The sequence below is a fragment of the Nicotiana tomentosiformis genome, chromosome 6, assembly GCF_000390325.3.
Source record: "Nicotiana tomentosiformis chromosome 6, ASM39032v3, whole genome shotgun sequence".
Classification (NCBI taxonomy): Eukaryota; Viridiplantae; Streptophyta; class Magnoliopsida; order Solanales; family Solanaceae; genus Nicotiana; species Nicotiana tomentosiformis.
In genome coordinates, this window is record NC_090817.1 from 84,053,903 (window position 1) to 84,073,897 (window position 19,995).

At 40.3% G+C, this 19,995-nt stretch overlaps 1 long non-coding RNA gene across 1 annotated transcript; it reads right to left on the minus strand.

Annotated features, from left to right (window-relative positions):
- Positions 1-17,385: 17,385 nt before the first annotated feature.
- LOC138894962 (uncharacterized) lies at positions 17,386-18,290 on the minus strand. Its single transcript, XR_011409156.1, has 3 exons — positions 18,029-18,290; positions 17,786-17,902; positions 17,386-17,708 (listed from the first exon to the last, which is right to left on the minus strand). It is a non-coding gene; the product is annotated as an uncharacterized lncRNA (long non-coding RNA).
- Positions 18,291-19,995: the final 1,705 nt, after the last annotated feature.

Sequence of the window (19,995 nt, forward strand, 5' to 3'; positions counted from 1 at the left end):
ATATACCAACAAGTCCTAAAATATCATACAAACTTAGTCGAATCCTCAAATCATCTCAAACAATGCTAAAACCATGAATTACACCCCAATTCAAGCTTAATGAACTTTGAAATTTTTAATTTCTACAAATAACTCCGGAACCTATCAAATCACGTCCGATTGACCTCAAATTTTGCACACAAGTCCTAAATGACATAACAGAGGTATTTCAATTTTTAGAATCGGATTCCGACCCCGATATCAAAAAATCAACCCCCCGGTCAAACTTCTCAAAAATAAAACTTTCGGCATTTCAAACCTAATTCCTCTACGGACTTCCAAATAATATTCCGGACACGCTCCTAAGCCCAAAATCACCATACGGAGCTGTTGGAATCATCAAAATTCAAATCTGAGGTCGTTTACACATAGGTCCATATCCGGTCCACATTTCTAACTCAATTATTTTTTTAATTATGAGACTAAGTGTCTCATTTCAATCCGAGTTCCTTCCGGACTCGAACCCACTAACCCGATATAACATAATATAGCTGAATAACACCAAACAGAAGTAGGAATGGGGAAAATGAGGTTATAACTCTCGAAACGACCGGCCGGGTCGTTACATCCTCCCCCTCTTAAATATTCGTTCGTCATCGAATGAATGGAGTCTCGAATAGGTGTGGATATATGATCCGCATCTCCCGCTCGGTCTCCCAGGTGGCCTCCTCCACAGGCTGACCTCTCCATTGCACCTTCACTGAAGCTATATCCTTTGACATCAACCTTCGAACCTGCCGATCCAAAATAGCCACCGGCTCCACATCATAAGTCATATCACCCTCTAACTGAACCGTGCTGAAATCCAAAACATGGGACGGATCTCTAATATACTTCCAGAGCATGGAAACATGAAACACTGGATGCACACTCGACAAGTTGGGTGGCAAGGCAAGCTTATAAGCCACCTCTCCTATCCTCTGAAGCATCTCAAAAGGCCCAATGAACCGGGGGCTCAACTTGCCCCTCTTCCCAAACCTCATAACACCCTTCACGGGTGATACCTTCAGCAAAACCTTCTCCCCAACCATAAAAGACACATCACGGACCTTCCTATCCGCGTAGCTCTTCTGCCTAGACTGCGCCGTGCGAAGCTGCTCCTGAATCAATTTCACCTTATCTAATGCATCCTAGACCAAGTCTGTACCTAAGAGCCTAGCCTCACCCGGCTCAAACCATCCAACCAGAGATCTACACCTCTTCCCATACAAAGCCTCGTACGGAGCCATCTGAATACTCGACTGATAACTGTTGTTATATGCAAACTCCGCGAGTGGCAGAAACTGGTCCCATGAACCCCCAAAGTCAATGACACAAGCACGTAACATGTCCTAAAATATCTAAATAGTGCGCTCGAACTGCCCGTCCGTCTGAGGGTGAAAAGCTGTGCTTAACTCAACCTGAGTACCCAACTCTCGCTGCACGGCCCTCCAAAGCTGCGATGTGAACTGAGTACCCCTATCTGAAATGATGGAAACTGGGACACCATGCAGGCGAACGATCTCTCGGATGTAAATTTTAGCCAACTGCTCTGAAGAGTAAGTAGTACCAATTGGAATGAAGTGCGCGGACTTGGTCAGTCGATCCACAATAACCCAAATAGCGTCGAACTTCCTCGAAGTCCATGGGAGCCCAACTACAAAGTCCATAGTGATCTGCTCCCACTTCCACTCTGGGATCTCTAACCGTTGAAGCAAGCCACCCGGTCTCTGATGCTCATACTTAACCTACTGATAGTTTAGACACCGAGCCACAAACCCAACTATATCCTTCTTCATCCGCCTCCACCAATAGTGCTGCCTCAAATCCTGGTACATCTTCGCTGCACCCGGATGGATGGAATACCGCGAGTTGTGGGCCTCCTCAAGAATCAGCTCTCGAAGCCCATCTACATTAGGCACACATATCCGGCCCTGTATTCTCAGCACCCCATCATCACTAATAGTCACATCCCTAGCATCACCTCTCCGAACTCTGTCCTGAAGAACGAGCAAGTGAGGGTTATAAAGAGAAGACCTGGAGACCACACAAGCCAATACCCGACTAGGCTCCGAAATATCCAATCTGACAAGCTGGCCTGCCAAAGTCTAAACATCTAATGCCAAAGGTCTCTCTGCTGCTCGAAGATATGCTAAACTCCCCAAACACTCTGCCCGGCGACTCAAAGCATCGGCCACCACATTGGCCTTCCTCGGATGGTACAAAATAGTGATATCATAGTCCTTAAGAAGCTCCAACCATCTCCGCTGATGCAAATTAAGATCCTTCTACTTTAACAAATACTGCAGACTCCGGTGATCAGTATAGATCTCACAATGAACCCCATACAAATAATGACGCCAAATCTTCAAGGCGTGAACAATGCCTGCTAACTCAAGATCATGGATATGATAGTTCTTTTTATGGGTCTTCAACTGACGCGAGGCATAGGCAATCACCCTACCCTCCTGCATCAAAACACAACCAATGCCTATCCTCGAGGCATCACAATACATGATGTAAGAACCTGAAGCTGATGGCAAAACTAACACTGGAGCTGTGGTCAAAGCAGTCTTGAGCTTCTGAAAGCTCTCCTCACATTCATCCGACCACCTGAATGGAGCACCCTTTTGGGTCAATTTGGTCAAGGGCGATGCAATAGATGAAAATCCCTCCACAAAGCGACGGTAGTAACCCGCCAAACCAAAAAAGCTCCTAATCTCCGTGGTTGAGGACGGTCTGGGCCAACTCTGCACCACCTCTATCTTCTTCGGATCCACCTGAATACCCTCACTGGACACCACGTGCCCCAAGAATGCTACTGAACTGAGCCAAAACTCACATTTAGAGAACTTTGCATAAAGCTTCTCCTCCCTTAATCTCTGTAATACAACCCTCAAATGCTGAGCGTGCTCTTCCTGGCTACGAGAGTACACTAGGATGTCGTCAATGAATACAACGACGAATGAGTCCAAATAGGGCTGGAATACACTTATCATCAAATGCATGAACGCTGCTGGGGCATTGGTCAGCCCAAAATACATCACCAAGAACTCATAATGGCCATATCGGTTCTGAAAGCTGTCTTGAGAAAATCTGAATCCCGAATCTTTAGCTGGTGATAATCGGACCTCAAATCAATCTTGGAGAACACCCTCGCTCCCTGAAGCTGGTCGAATAAATCATCAATACGAGGTAAAGGATACTTGTTCTTGACTGTGACCTTGTTCAACTGCATGTAATCAATACACATTCTCATGGAACCATCCTTCTTTTTCACAAATAGAACCGGTGCATCCCAAGGTGACACACTAGGCCGAATAAACCCCTTATCAAGGAGTTCCTGAAGCTGTTCTTTCAATTCCTTCAACTCCGCCGGTGCTATACGATACGGTGGAATAGAAATGGGCTGAGTGCCCGGCACCAAATCAATACCAAAGTCAATATCCCTGTCAGGCGGCATGCCCGGTAGGTCTGCAGGAAACACATCCGGAAAAATCACGTACCACCGGAACAGAATAAATTACAGGAGTCTCTACACTAATATCCCTCACAAAAGCCAAATAAGATAGGCAACCCTTCTCAACCATACGCTGAGCCTTCAAATATGAAATCACCCTACTTGGTACATAATCTACAGAACCGCTCCACTCAACCCTCGGAATTCCCGGTATAGCCAACGTCACTGTCTTAGCATGACAATCTAGAACAACATGACATGGAGATAACCAATCCATACCCAATATCACATCAAAGTCAACCATACTGAGCAACAATAGATCTACTCGGGTCTCCAGACCCCCAATAGTCACCACACATGACCGATATACATGGTCCACAATAATAGTATCGCCCACAGGAATAGATACATGTACAGATGAAACTAAGGACTCGCAGGGCATATCCAGAAAATGGGCAAAATACGAGAAAACATATGAATACGTGGAACCAGGGTCAAATAATATTGAGGCATCTCTATGGCAAACTGAGACAATACCTATAATCACAGCATCTGAAGCAATAGCATCTGGTCTGGCAGGGAGAGCATAGAAACGGGCCTGACCACCCCCTGATCTGCCTCCCCCTCTAGGGCGACCCCTAGCTGACTGACCTCCACCCCGAGCTGACTAGGCGGATGGTGAGGTAGCTGGTGATATAGTCGGAGGTTGACTCCTCTACTGAGATAGACCTCCATGACGATGAGGACACTGCCTCCACATATGCCTAAGCTCCCCACACTCAAAACAACTCCCTGGTGCTGGCGGCGGAAACTGAAGGGAAACCCTAGCACCGGGATGACTGGTAGAAGAAACTGGCATAGAAGAGCCCTGAACATGTGGAGCATGGGACGAACTCTGAACTGGAAGGGCACTAAGTGATGAGTGGCCCTGATGAGAACTGTGAGAACCATGGCCAGATGATGCACCCCGATGAAATGGCCGAGCTGATTGAGCCTATCTGAAATGACGACCTCTACCGTGCTGGAACTGACCCCCAAAAGGAGCACCGCTGAATCCACCCTAACCACGAGGCCTCTTGGCCTCCCGCTCAACCCTCTCCTGACCGCGAACCATCTCAATTTGCCGAGCAATGTCGACAACCTCATCAAAGGTAGCACCCGAAACCCGCTCCCTGGTCATGAGCAACTGTAGCTGATAAGTGAGGCCATCAATAAACCTCATTATCCTCTCTCTATCTGTGGGAACCAACCAGATATCATGACGGGCCAACTCGGAGAACCGCATCTCATACTATGTCACATATATATCACCTTGGCGGAGCTGCTCAAACTGTCTACTCAGCTCCTCTCTGCGGGATCAAGGCACGAACTTCTCCAAAAAGACCACGAAGAACTGCTGCCAAGTAAGGGGTGCTGCGCCAACAGGCCTACGCCTCTCGTAAGTCTCCCACCATTTGAGTGCAGCCCCATAAAACTGAAAGGTAGTGAATGAGACCCCACAAGTCTCCAAAATACCAGCAGTACGGAGTATTCTCTGACATCTGTCCAAACCTCTCCAACCTACGCTGATCATCCTCAGGCATAGCAGGAACCACATAATCTTGAGCAACAGCAACCAGATGGGCTGGTGGTGCCTCTGGTGTCTGAAGTCCCTCAATAACCTGCTCGGGTGTGCGAGCGACGGGAGTCTGAGTGCCTCCCCTAGCCTGAGAAGTGGTTGCGACCGTAAAATAGAGACCTCCTGAGCAAGGCCAGTACACGCTGTCAGAATCTGAGCTAGGGCCTCCTGAAGGCCTGGAATCACAATAGGCACAAGTAGTGCTTGAACTGGTGCATCAACAACTGGAACTTGGTCCTGATCTGGGACAACCGGTGGATCTGTAGGTACTGCCCCAACTGTTGTACGGGCTGCACCTCTGCCCCTACCACGGCCTCTACCGCGGCCTCGGCCTCTCGCGGCCCTGGCTGGTGGTACTGGTAGCTGGCCCTCCTGACCGGTAGCACGAGTCCTCACCATCTGTGAGAGAATGAAACAACAGATGTTTAGTTACTAAAATCAACAGATTCGCATGACAAGAATTCAAGAATGTGGAGTTTCCTAAAGGTTCTGCAGCCTCATGAAGATAAGTACAGACGTCTCCGTACCGATCCGCAAGACTCTACTAAACCCATTCATGACTCGTGAGACTTATGCAACCTAGGCTCTGATACCAATCTGTCACAACCCAAAACTAACCCCTGTCGTGATGGCGCCTATCGTGGAACTAGGCAAGCCGACTCATTTCCAAAACAAAATGATATTTTCATTTCAAAGATAATTTCAAGTTATTTAACATAAAATCTCCATTTAAAGAGTTCAAATCAAAGAAAAATAGAAGTGCGGAAAAGAAAATCCCGACATCAGGGTGTCACTAGTCATGAGCATATACTACAATCTGTCTAACAATATCAAGGCTATCTCAGCCCAAAAAATAGCTAAATACAACTAGAGAAAGATAAGAGGGAGAAGAGCAGGGGCTGCGATCGCCAAACACCTACCTTGCTATCTCCAAGAAAATCTGCAACCAGAATACTCAATAACCGCTACCGTGTCCAGCTACACCTGGATCTGCACACAAGGTGCAGGGAGTAACGTGAGTACGCCAACTCAGTAAGTAACAATAATAAATAAAGACTGAGCAGTAGTGACGAGCAATAAAGCATATAACGTTCATATCGAAAATCTCAGTAAAATACCACATGCTCTAAAAACAAATCAGGATTTGAATCAAACATCTCGTTTAAACCCAGTTCCTGTAAAAATCATTTAAAGACATTTTTTCAACAGTTTTTCAAACAAAGGCTCAATGCAAAGGTGAGAAAAAATGATGAAATCATAAACAGCCCCTCGGGTAAAACATCACTCATATACAGCCCCTCGGGCAAACCTCACAGTCACTCGTGCCACTCGGGCATACCTCACAATCACTCTGGCTACTCGGGCATACCTCACAATCACTCTTACCACTCGGGCATACCTCACAATCACTCTTGCCTCCCAGTCACTCAGCACTCGGCACTCGCACTCAGTAGGTACTTGCGCTCACTGGGGGTGTACAGACTCCGGAGAGGCTCCTTCAGCCCAAGCGCTATAATCTGCACGGACAACTCACGTGCGATAATAATAAAGTATGCTGCAGGCGGGCAGCCCCGATCCACACTCATCCTCACAAATCAGGCTCTCGGCCTCACTCAGTCATAAAGTATGCTGCAGGCGGGCAGCCCTAATCCACACTCATCCTCACAAATCAGGCCCTCGGGCATTTCAGTAAAACAGGGCATTCGGCCCAAAATATTTATATACATCAAAATAGAGTCATAAAACTGAATTATGCGGTAAACAAATATAAACATGACTGAGTATAGATTTTTCAATCGAAAACAATGAGAGGATGGTAAGAAACAGCCCCTAAGGGTCCAAACAGCATTGGCGCAAGGCCCAAACATGGCATTCTGCCCAATTTATAGAAAATCTTTATAAAACATATAAGTATTAATGGTTTCAACAAAGTATGCAACTTTACAGTTGCTACGGGGCGGACCAAGTCATAAATCCCCAACAGTGCATGCCCACACGCCTGTCACCTAGCATGTGCGTCACTAAAAATAGTAGAATTATACAAAATCCGGGGTTTCATACCCTCAGGACTAGATTTACAATCGTTACTTACCTCAAAACGTGAAACTTTTTACTCTGCTATGCCTTTGCCTCGCAAATCGGCCTCTGAATGCCTCGAATCTAGTCACAAATAATTCGTTTCAGTCAATAAAATTTATTGGAATTAATTCCACAAGATAATAATGATTTTTCCATAAAAACCCGAAAATTAGCTCAAAAATCGCCGTGGGGCCCACGTCTCGGAACCCGACAAAAGTTACAAAATCCGAAATTCCATTCAACCACGAGTCTACCCATACCAATTTTACCAAAATCCGACCTCAACTCGACCCTCAAATCTGCAAATCTAATTTCCAAATTTCTAAGTTCCAATCTCCGATTTACACCTCAAAATCATGTAATCTAGTCGGATTATTCGATGATAATTCAATATTATGGAGTAGAAATGATCACAAGGGACTTACCTCAAGTTTTCCTTGAAAATATATCAAAAATCGCCTCTCCTCAAGCTCCAATTTGTCAAAAATGGCAAATGGGACGAAGTCCCTATTTTTATAATTCTGCCCAGACATCCTCGGTTCTACCTCGATCTTGGCCTTCGATCTTGGTCCTCAATCCTGGTCCTCGGTCCTGCCCCTCGATCCTGGTTCTCGATCTTGGCCCTCGATTATGTCTTCGACCCGGCCTTCGACTGTGACCCTCGACCCTGGGCTCGATCATGCCTTCGATCGTGGCCCTCGACTCTGGGCTCGATCTGGGCTTCGATCGTGGACCTCGACCCTGAGCTCGATCTGGGCTTCGATCGTGGCCCTCGCCCCTAAGCTCGATATGGGCTCACATCTGGGCTCGATTTCTGGGCAGAAGCAATTTCCAACAAAAGGAAATTGCAACAGTTGTTCTAGTTCAATTTTTGATCCGTTAACCATCCGAAACTCACTCGAGGCACTCGGGACCTCAACCAAATATACCAACAAGTCCTAAAACATCATACGAACTTAGTCGAATCCTCAAATCACCTCAAACAACACTAAAATCATGAATTACACCTCAATTCAAGCATAATAAACTTTGAAATTTCTAATTTCTACAAACAACTCCGGAACCTATCAAATCACGTCTGATTGACCTCAAATTTTGCACACAAGTCCTAAATGACATAATAGAGGTATTCCAATTTTCAGAATCGGATTCCGACCCCGATATCAAAAAGTCAACCCCCGGTCAAACTTCTCAAAAATAAAACTTTCGGCATTTCAAGCCTAAGTCCTCTACGGACTTCCAAATAAAATTCGGACATGCTCCTACGCCCAAAATACCGTACAGAGCTATTGGAATCATCAAAATTCAAATCCGAGGTCGTTTACACATAGGTCCATATTCGGTCCACTTTTCTAACTCAATTATTTTTTTAATTATGAGACTAAGTGTCTCATTTCAATCCGAGTTCCTTCCGGACTCGAACCCACTAACCCGATATAACATAATATAGCCGAATAACACCAAACAGAAGTAGGAATGGGGAAAACGGGGTTATAACTCTCGAAACGACCGGTCGGGTTGTTACAAAGATTTTCTAAAACATTTTCTTTTACTTCTTTTTTGTTGTTGTTGTGGAGTACCATTAATTCTGACATTCTTTTTTATTCTTATTCTGAAAATATCACCATATAATCAGTATGGTGAACGATCCCAGCCCAATCGTTTGGACCTCATTCCTGTTGTACCTCACAATTGAAGGTTCTCGCATGTTGGTGTTCTTGTGCCTTACTAGGGCAATTCTATCATAGTATCCGAACTAACGGTATACTAATCTCCTACTTTGACACGAGTAATTTTGGGGTAATATAAATGACTAAAGGCTATGAACCCTTCTCAGAGATTTAAGATAACTCCCAAAAATACTTTTTTGAGAAATTGTTTAATCACAAAATTTAAATCAATAATACTTCGTCACAGTTCTCATCAAAACAGTTTCATAAAATCATGTAGAAGAAATTTTGTTGGCTTGAGTAAGTTTGTTTTGATGATTGACAAAGAAACACATGCATGAACCAGGTCCATACACAGTATACATATGGCACATGCAGATTCTAGCACAAGGCATGCACGTGAAGGGGATAAGCACAAGTGGTTATATCTGATATCTCCTGAACGAAAATATTGCATAATTGATAAGGAGCAGGACTCCTTACTTGAAGAGAACTCTGTCCTAGATAAGGGAGGAGTTAGAAGTTGAAGATAACTAGAACTCTTCCACCATGGAAGAGTATAGCATTGGAGCTCTAGTTGATCTTATTCTACTAACTCAATATATTTCAGGATGTTCTCTTTTACAGTGACGCACAAATACTGAAGTTAAATAAGAGTTGAGCGCAAAATAGCAAGGCATTTTGCAAGCAATTCCGGTATGTTTCAAATGTGTGAACCGGGAGTTACATGAACCAGGTAGAAGAACCAGTTCCAAGTGTCTGTCTTTTATTCTAGTTTCATTTTAGTATGGCTTTTGAGTTGTACCTTTTGGCTTTCTCTAGAAGCATTTGTACTAGGTACTCTAAGTGTATTGTTCAAGTTAGAGTTAACTTGAAATTATCGCAACAACCTGAGGCTGGTTGCCACAAAGGTTAGAGGTAATCCTTAGTATTACAACAGTTTTATAAACGTTGTTTTTGGCTTAGTGTCACGACCCAAAATTCCAACCTGTCGTGATGGCGCCTATCTCGATTCTAGGCAAGCCGACAACCTCGATAAACCACAATTTCTTTTTAAGTTTGAAAATATAATATTTAAATTCAGCAGAAGAAATCTCACAATTTCATATATAGACACTCCCAAAACTCGATGTCACTGAGTACATGAGCATCTAAATAAATACAAGGTCTGACTGATAAAATCACTATCTGAAAATATAGAACAATACAATAATTAAAAAGGAAGGGAGTCAAAATCTGCGGACGCCAAGCAACTACCTTGATAATCTCCACAGAATAAACTCTGAAATCTAGCAACCGCCGTATCCGGGAGCACCTGGATCTGCACACGAGGTGCATAGTGTAGTATGAGTACAACCAACTCAATAAGTAACAAGACTAACCTTTGGGCTAAAAGTAGTGACGAGCTTGTACCAAGGTGAAAGTCCAACTCCAATAACCAACAACAGTTCATAATCACATAAAGCAAGTAATAAAAGAAGTAACTCAAAGATAAAATGCTCAGCTCAATCATGATTTCTGAAAATAGTTCTGTCTTTCAAGTGTATCAGTAAAAACCCAAATCGTTTACCGAAGTTGCCAAAGTTATGAGTAAGTTTGAAAAAAAAAAGTAATTCTCCCAAAACTCCTTTCAACAATAAATACGATGTTTTATTTTCTTTCGAGATAGCCAGTATAAAATGCATCACTATGCCCATATGTCAATATATGTGAGAAGTCATGAATGACGTGATACCGTATGACATGAGGAAAATACATCTCTATGTATGTATGTCATGTGTGCATGTCAATGCTATGTATCTCAGAGATGAACTCATGTACTCGCACTCTCAGAGTATTCAATCACTCAGTACTGTATATGACCAACCCAGCCCAGGGAAGATCCATCCCAAATATATATGTATATCCATCAACAAACAGTCAGTCACTCAGTACTGTATAAGGCCAATCCAGCCCAGGGGAAGATCCATCCCTAAATATCAATGATTCGGACAAGATCCATGTCCAGAGAAAATTCATCCCTCAATATAAATGCTTCGGTCAAGATCTATCCCTCAATATAAATGCTTCGGGCAAGATCCATGCCCAGGGAAGATCCATCCCTCAATATCAATGCTTCGGAAAAGATCCATGCCCAGGGAAGATCCATCCCTCAATATAAATGCTTCGAACAAGATCCATGTCCAGGGAAGATCCATCTCTTAATATAAATCAACCACGCTCACTGGGGGTGTGTGCAGACTCCAGAGGGGCTCCTTCAGCCCAAGCACTATATAAAGCCGATATGGCCTACTGCGACATGCAGTCCGATAGAAATGAATGAACATGACTGAGATATTGGGCTAAATATGTCATGAAAATCAGCCCAAAATGATAATATGGTGTATCAATAAATAGTAACATAGACTGAGATATGATATGAAATGAATGAACATGACTGAGTATGAAATTAAAATTTAAAACAATCAATTCAACAGCAACTCGACCCCATGGGTCCTAAAATATCGGCACATAGCCTAAACATGATCTTTAATAGGAGCCTCAGCTAAATTTCTCTAACACGTAGAGGATACACGGATAATAACATGATTCTTTAATTTTTCAACTCCACATAATTTATTCAAGTCATAATTTCTATGGTGCACGTCCACACGCTCGTTAACTATCGTGTGCGTCACCTCCAAACAATTTATATAACACCAATTCGGTGATTCATACCCTCAGAACCAAGTTTAAAAGTGTTACTTACCTCAACAAGACGAACCCAACACCGAGCAAGCTAATCAATACTCAGGAAATTCCATTCCGTGCGTATCCACATCTAAATGCCTTGTTGTCTCCTCAATTCAATGCCAACGATCTGAAACTGAAATTCACCCCTTAATGATACTACAACGATCTACTATAATAAGCAACTTCAATCTACAATATCAACATCCATTGGGACCAACATTAGTAACCCATTCCATAGTTTAGGCCATTTAGACAATTTACCAAACACCTAGTGGGCATACATTTATACATTTCTTCACCATAGAATTAGTTCTTCCAACTACCATCATTTACCAACAATTCATCTCACCATCATTATTTAATAACTTATAATCCTAACATCATATGCGTGACCAACCATTCTCACCCAACCAACAAAATTCCATCCAATAATCATCTTTCAATCTCTACAATGGTTATGTATTTAAATTGAGAACTTATGGCTTCCAATCACCATACCATGAGTTCATATACTTAATTCATACTCATATTCCCATAATATATCCATACATGTAAGTCTAAGGGTATAGGATTACCTTTTGGAAGAAATCTTATAAAATCCTCCTTTGAGTTCTTGAAGAAATTTCTTGAAGATCTTTGTATTTTATGTGTAGATTTCATCAATACTAGTGTAGAAATGATGGAATTTCACACCAAAATAATGGGGACTGCTTTCCTTGAAGAAGAGGGGAGTTGGCGGTCTTGAGAGAGTGGAGAAGAGCTCCAAAATTCGTCTAAAAGAAATGGAAAAAATGAACCCCTAAATTGTATTGTATTTATAGGCCCAGATTTCTGGGTTTCGGATGCTTCCATGGATGCTTCGCATCCCTACTTCACTCCTCTTTGAAGTTTGGATGTGGACCTGGATGCTATGGCAGCACTTCACTGCCAGCCTTTCTTTCGGACGCGGCCTCGGATGCTTCGCATCCACAGACTCCTTCGCCAGCCTTTGGTAATTTTCTTATAGGAATGCACAAATGACGAACGGTTTGAAGTATTAAAAACTAGACTCAAAGACATTTAATTTTATAGGTCATACATCACATAACTTCTTATATATATACTAGTCCAAAGTTTGTTCTTGTGCGTACTCATTTGGAACTTTAGTCTATCATGAAATTTCCAACTTGACTTGGACTTAGGGCTCTCCTTAGACCCCACATCACTTATAATATGCCTCGTACACTTATTATCGTATATAATTAATATCCATTATATTGATATTCCTTGTCTACACACAAAAATAATATAATGAGCGCACATCAACTTTCTTACTAGCGCTCAAGTACTTCGAAATTTTTCGGGGTGTTACACTTAGGGACTTAGTGGAGTGTTGGAAAAAATCCTACTAGGAAGTAGGTCATGATTTTTTCTCCTTTTGAGCCGGGTTTTTTCCACGTAAAAATACTTGTGTCCTTTACTTTCTACATTTACTATTCCGCAATTGTAGTGTAAAGAATGCATAGAAGAACCAGGTTCTTCTATAATCTGTGCACGCGAAAATTGGACACTACACAAATCACCCCTTTTGTGTGATATTGAAGTACAAAACAAAAATTGATATCAGAGTAGGTTATCCTTGAAGAGGCTAAGATCTTAGGAGAAGATCAAGATGAGTGCACCACCTGAAAATTAGGAAGTGCAATCAACTGGTCCACCGCTCTTTAATGGCTAGTACTACTCTTGGTGGAAGTCAAGAATGAGAGATCACATACAGGGAGAGGACTTTGAGCTATGGGACATTGTCACTGATGGTCCACCAGCTACTTTGAAGAAAAATGCTAAAGGAGTAGATGTGCCAAAGACAATACACTATTAGAAAATGGCAGAATTCCGACCGCCAAAACGGTCGGAAATCGGTCGGAAATCACGAATTTCTGACTACTTTCCGACCAAAATTGGTCGGTCGGAAAATAGTTGGTAGGAAAATAATTTTCGACCGAATCCGTCGATAATTTCCGACCAAAGTAATCGGAACGTTCAAAAGGTCAGACGACCAAATATTTTCAAATTTCCGACCGAATCAGTCGTAATAATATAAATAAAAATAATTATTTGTTTAAAAATAAATAATATAAATATATAATTTCCGACCGAATCGGTCGGGAATTAATAATTTAAAAATAAATTTTATTTAATTTCTGACGGAATCCGTCGAAAACTTATAAATATTAATTTTTTTTTAAAATTTCCGACCGAATCAGTTGGAAATCTGGGATTTTTTGGTAAAATTTGGGCAGTTGTCCGACTGTTTTCGTCAAAAATCAGTCAAAATTTTCTATAAAACTGGCAGAATTCTGCCCAATTTTGAGCTACACCACCTGTCAAACTTTTACAATACAATGACGCCAACAACTAATCAACCATTAACACAATCTAAACCAACAATACCAACCATTAACACAATCTAAACCAACAATACCAACTATTAACATAATCTAAACCAACAATACCAACCATTAACACAACCTAAACCAACAATACCAACCATTAAACCTAACAATTTTGGGCATAAAATCATCCAAATAGTAGCCCACATTCAAGTTTAAAAACAAAACATAAAGTTGTCTCTCACAATCAAGTTTACCAATCAACCAAAACACCACACCCAAACTACTACACATCAGATTCAGTTTGTTCATCCTCATCATCAGATAGATCATGCCCATATTTTCTCATGAATTTCTGCATCTTAACAAATATTTCGAATTGGGAGTCCAATTGTTGCTTCAAATCACGAATTTCCTTTCTGTCACGAACCGAAATTCCCACCTTCGGACCTTGATGGCGCCTAACATTTCACTTGCTAGGCAAGCCAACGTTATAATGATATTAATCATTTTTTAAACAATCTTTAAATTTATTAATAACAAAGAAATAAACGCGGAAGTAAGGTCTGAAATATAGTGATTAATTCATAAAAATAACGGTGTCTAAATAGCATCCCAGAATTGGTGTCACAAGTGCACGAGCTTCTAGAATAAATACAAATAAATGTCTGAATAAAATAAAGTTGTCTGGATATAAACACACAGCTAAAGTAAAATAGACGGGGACTTCAGAACTGCGGACGCCATACAGTTATACCTCAAGTCTCCTCTGGTAGCTGAAATCCGAGAAAGTCTATGGTACGCCGCTGGAACCAACTCCGAAATCTTCACAAGAAGTGCAGAGTGTAGTATCAGTACAACCGACCCCATGTACTGGTAAGTGCTGAGCCTAACCTCGACGAAGTAGTGACGAGGCTAAGGCGGGTCACTTACATTAACCTGTACGCAATATTAGTAACAATAACAATAATAGAAATAATTTAGGTAACTCATTTATAAGAATTGAAGCCAACTCAGCAGTCATAACCAATTATCATTTCCATCAATTCTGTTGCAGCGTGCAACCCACTCTCACAATATATTCACATTCAATTCTATTGAAGCGTGCAACCCACTCTCACAACATATTCATATTCAGTTCTGTTGCGGCGTGCAACCCAATCCTCCAATATGGACTTTTAATAAGTCTGTTGCGGCGTGCAACCCGATCCTCCAATATGGACTTTTAATAAGTCTGTTGCGGCATGCAACCCGATACTCCAATATAGACTTTTTAATAAGTCTATTACGGCGTGCAACCCGATCCTCCAATATGGACTTTAATAAGTCTGTTGCGGCGTGCAACTCGATTCTCCAATATGGACTTTTTAATAAGTCTGTTGCGACGTGCAACCCGATCCTCCAATATATTCATTATAATCAATTCTGTTGCGGCGTGCAACCCGATCCTCCAATATATTCATTATAATCAATCCTGTTGCGGCGTGCAACCCGCTCCTCCAACATATTCATTTATTAATTCTTATAGAATAATTTCCCCAATAAATGCAACAATTAATATAAAATTATAAGACAACAAGCATACAATAATTATGATTTAATTACGAAACAAACAAAGGCAATTAGCAAATTATTATAGAAATCAGAGAGAAAATATGCAGTTTAATATTTAATATGCTAAATGTCAAATAACAATTAAGGCACATAATTCAAATAGCATGTAATAATTAATGCAGGAATTCAAGAATTAATATTTGACAAAGAAAAGGAGAGAAACAATTATTATAATAATTAATTCATAATTTAAAATAATTTATGATTTTTCAAGTAAATACACAAACAATTAATTTGACGACGTATAGACACTCGTCACCTCGCCTATACGTCGTTCACATGCATTTCACAAAATAAATAATTTAAGGATTCTATTCCCTCAAGTCAAGGTTAACCACGACACTTACCTCACTTTGCAAATTCCAATCAATTACTCAACCATAACTTTTCCTTTTAAATTTGTCTCTGAAAGCTTCAAATCTATTCACAAACAATTCAATATACTCAATACGAATCATAGGAATTAATTCCATATGAATTTACTAATTTTCCGGTTAAAATTCAAAATTTATTAAAATATTTGACAGTGGGACCCACATCTCAAATCTCGGAAAAACTTACAAAATCTGAATACCCATTCCGAGACGAGTCCAACCATACAAAAATTATCCAATTCCGATATAAAATGGACCTTCAAATCTTAAATTTTCGTTTTTGGAAGAATTTATAAAAAACTGATTTTTCTTCCATGAATTCACGGATTCATGATATAAATGAATATGAAATCATGAAATATAATCAATAAAGGATAAGGAACACTTACTCCAATGTTTTCCCGTGAAAATCGCCCAAAAATCGCCTCTTGAGGTTTAGGGTTCGAAAAATTAAAGAATGAAATAAAAATCATGTCTAAGTCCCTTTTACTCAGCTGCAGGTGTCGCAATTGCGACCTGAGCTTCGCAAATGCGAAGGAACACTCGCAATTGCGATGCCCTTCACAATCCTGCCTTCGTAAATGCAATGCCCTTCACAATCCCGCTGCCTTCGTAAATGCGAGGAAAGTGTCGCATTTGCGACCACTGAACCTCGCAAATGCGAGTAGATGTTCGCATTTGCGAACCTGCCCTTCCTAGACTTCCATCGCAATTGCGAGAACATGCTGGCCCAAGCCTTCTTCGCAATTGCGATAGATACCTCGCAATTGCCAGGCCTGCTTATTTCGCATTTGGGAAGCCTGATCTCGCAATTGCGAGATCAGAGGCCTGCAACAGGTTCAGTTATACCAGCAAAATTTTCTAAGTTCAAAACATCCTGTGGCCTATCCGAAACTCACCTGAGCCCTCGGGGATCCAAATCGAACATGCCCACAAGTCTAAAAATATCATACAGACTTGCTCGCACGATCAAATCGCCAAAACAACACCTAGAACTACGAATTTAGCACCAAATCAAATAAAATTCTCAAGAACACTTAAAATTCATATCTTCTCAACTGGACGTCCGAATCACGTCAAATCAACTCCGATTTCTACCAAATTTCACATACATGACTTATATATTATATTAAACCTAAACCGGGCTCCGAAACCAAAATACGAGCCCGATACCAACGAGATCAAATATTAATCAATTTCTTTAAATCCATAAAATTTCAGTCTTACAATTTTTATCAAAAATTTATTTCTCGAGCTAGGGACCTCGGAATTCGATTCCGGGCATAAGCTCAAGTCCCATATTTTACTACGGACCTTCTGGAAATGTCGGAACATGGATCCGGGTCCGTTTACTCAAAATATTGACCAAAGTTAACTAAAAATTAATTTTAAATCTCAAAAATTATTACTTCATAAATTTCCACATAAAGGCTTTCCGGATTTACGCCCGGACTGCGCACACAAATCGAGGTAAGTGAAAATAAGGTTTTTGAAGGCTAACTGGCCCAGAATAGAGTCTTAATTCACAAGATGACCCTTTGGGTCATCATAATTTCTCATATCTTCCATCTATTCTTGATTTTGAGAAGAAGAATAATTGGCCAAGAGTGGGTTTGGATGACCTGTAGGTTGATGTACTCCAAGTCCGTAGACCCTGCATTTCTTTACTCCACCTGTTGTCTCTGTCCATAATGAAACCATATCATCAGGTGTTGGTTGAGTTGAAGGAGGCTGAGTTTGTTGCTATTCTTCCGCCCTTTTATGATAATCTTCCTGAAATAAAAACATAACTATTATGTAAACAAACTAATATTAATCAACCATAAATAATTATGAAGTTAGTATTTTACATATTTGTCCGACGCATGCGTCTCCACCCAGTGTTCTCTTGTACCATCCTTTTTCTTTTTCTTATGCGTCTCCTCGAAGACCTCGGCGTGACTAATATCTTGCCCTCTTTCCTTTTCCTTCATAACAAAAAATATGAGTTAGACATTACAAACGTAAAATTTTATATGTAAAACTAAGAAAAATTTTATAAGTATTTACCAATCTTAGTTATCTTAGTTTATGGGCCGCAAACCTAATCGAACCTCTTGTGTGCAACGAGCCACCTTTACTGGAGGCACGTTTTGCCTTTGCTTATTCACTCTTCGCCTTCCATTCTGCGGTATTCCATTTCTTAAGAAGTTTATCCCAACATCTTTTCTTAACCAGTCTGACATTTTATCGGCATTCCGAGCAGCGAACATAGTATCTTTAATCCGCTTAGCAGCCTTCTTCTCGAAAATACTATTTATTTCATTTTGATGCTGAGGATGCCATGTACACTTTGTTTGCAATATAAAAAGTAACATTAGATGAAAATGATAATTATTAAATAAATATAATCAATTTTTACCCTAAATTGATTCCACATTTACTCTCTGATGCTGTACAGTATCTGTCTCCAAGAATTCCACATTTGCTCTCTGGTGCAGCAGAGACAGCAAATGGAGTAAATCCATCTGTGCATAATCCCAACCTAATATTTCTTGGTTCACTAGCAAACTCGGGGAACACCCTATCAAAATGCTTCCACGCTTCTCCATCTGACGGATGACAGAGAATACCGGGTGGCCTTCTATGTTCATAGTGTCATTTCATATGAGGAACAGAGCTCATTGATGCATACAACCTCTTTAACCTAGGTATAAGAGGTAAGTAATGCATCACTTTAACTGGAACTTTCTTTTTTGTATTGGCATTTGTGACTTCCTTAAAACGAGGCTGATCACAAAATTTACAGTTCTCTAGAGATGTGTCATCCTTATAGAATAACATGTAACCTTTCTCACAACAATCAATTCTCTCTGATGAAAGACCCAACTTAGAAACCAATTACTTAGCAGTGTAGAAATCTTTTGTAAAGTCAATGTTACTCGAATTAAGTTTATTCATAAGCCCAATAATAGAATCCATGCCCGCTTGGAAAATAGAACTATCTTATTTAATACTTAGCAATCTAACCGCAACAGACAACTTGGAATGTACCGAGCCTTCATACAATGGACGACTAGTTTCCTCTAACTGTTCATAAAAACGCTTAGCCTCATCATTTGGTTCGGATTGAACCCCAGGAAACATCCCAAAAGCATCCCTCATCATTTCATTGTATCGAGAATTTTCAACATTATGCTCCGCAATGGGGATACCCTTACCACCAAAAGAATTATGAAAGTTAACGTCAACTAAACTAGCATGATTCTCCCCGTGAACAGTCCATATATAATAATTTTCTACAAACCCTTTCTTGCAGAGATGAACTTTAACTTCGTCTGATTTCAATAACTTAACAGACTTACATTTCACACAAGGACACCTAATCCTTCCTCCAATAAGAAAATCATCAAGTGTTTCAGCCTTAGTAATAAATTCAGCAACCCCTTCAATAAATTCACCCCTCAACCCCGTACGATTAGGATGATTCCTATTATACATCCATCTACGATGAACAAATTCCATCTACACAAATAGAAATCTAGAAATGAGATATTTAAAATAATTTGATTTATTTAAACTGGTTACAAAGTTATACTCTTTCAAAGGTTCGTTTTAGATATATACATATCATTGTGTCAAATCACTTTAATTGATATATTTTACTTTTTAAATTAATATTTTTAACACTCGAAATCTCACATTAATCCCTATTCTAAATAATATAAGTCTTTAAATATAATAATTAAATTTTAATAGCTTCTTAAATATTCATATAATCCAAATTAACTAATGATTTCTCAAATTTATAAATTAATCTTAATATTGAAATTGAAAAAATTTAAATTTAATATCATTCTATAAAGTGAATATAGAAATATTACTATATTATTTTATATGTTTCTTTGATTATAATTTTTTGAAAAATTAATCTTCATCAGTCATTTTCCCACTTTAAACAAATCATTATTTGTCTTGTGAAGTTGTAGGATTAAATAATTTTCTAATCTTTATGATAGGATTAAGCTAGTTTAATTAGCTTATAAGCTTAGCGAATTACCTTGGTTTAATTTGGGTTAAA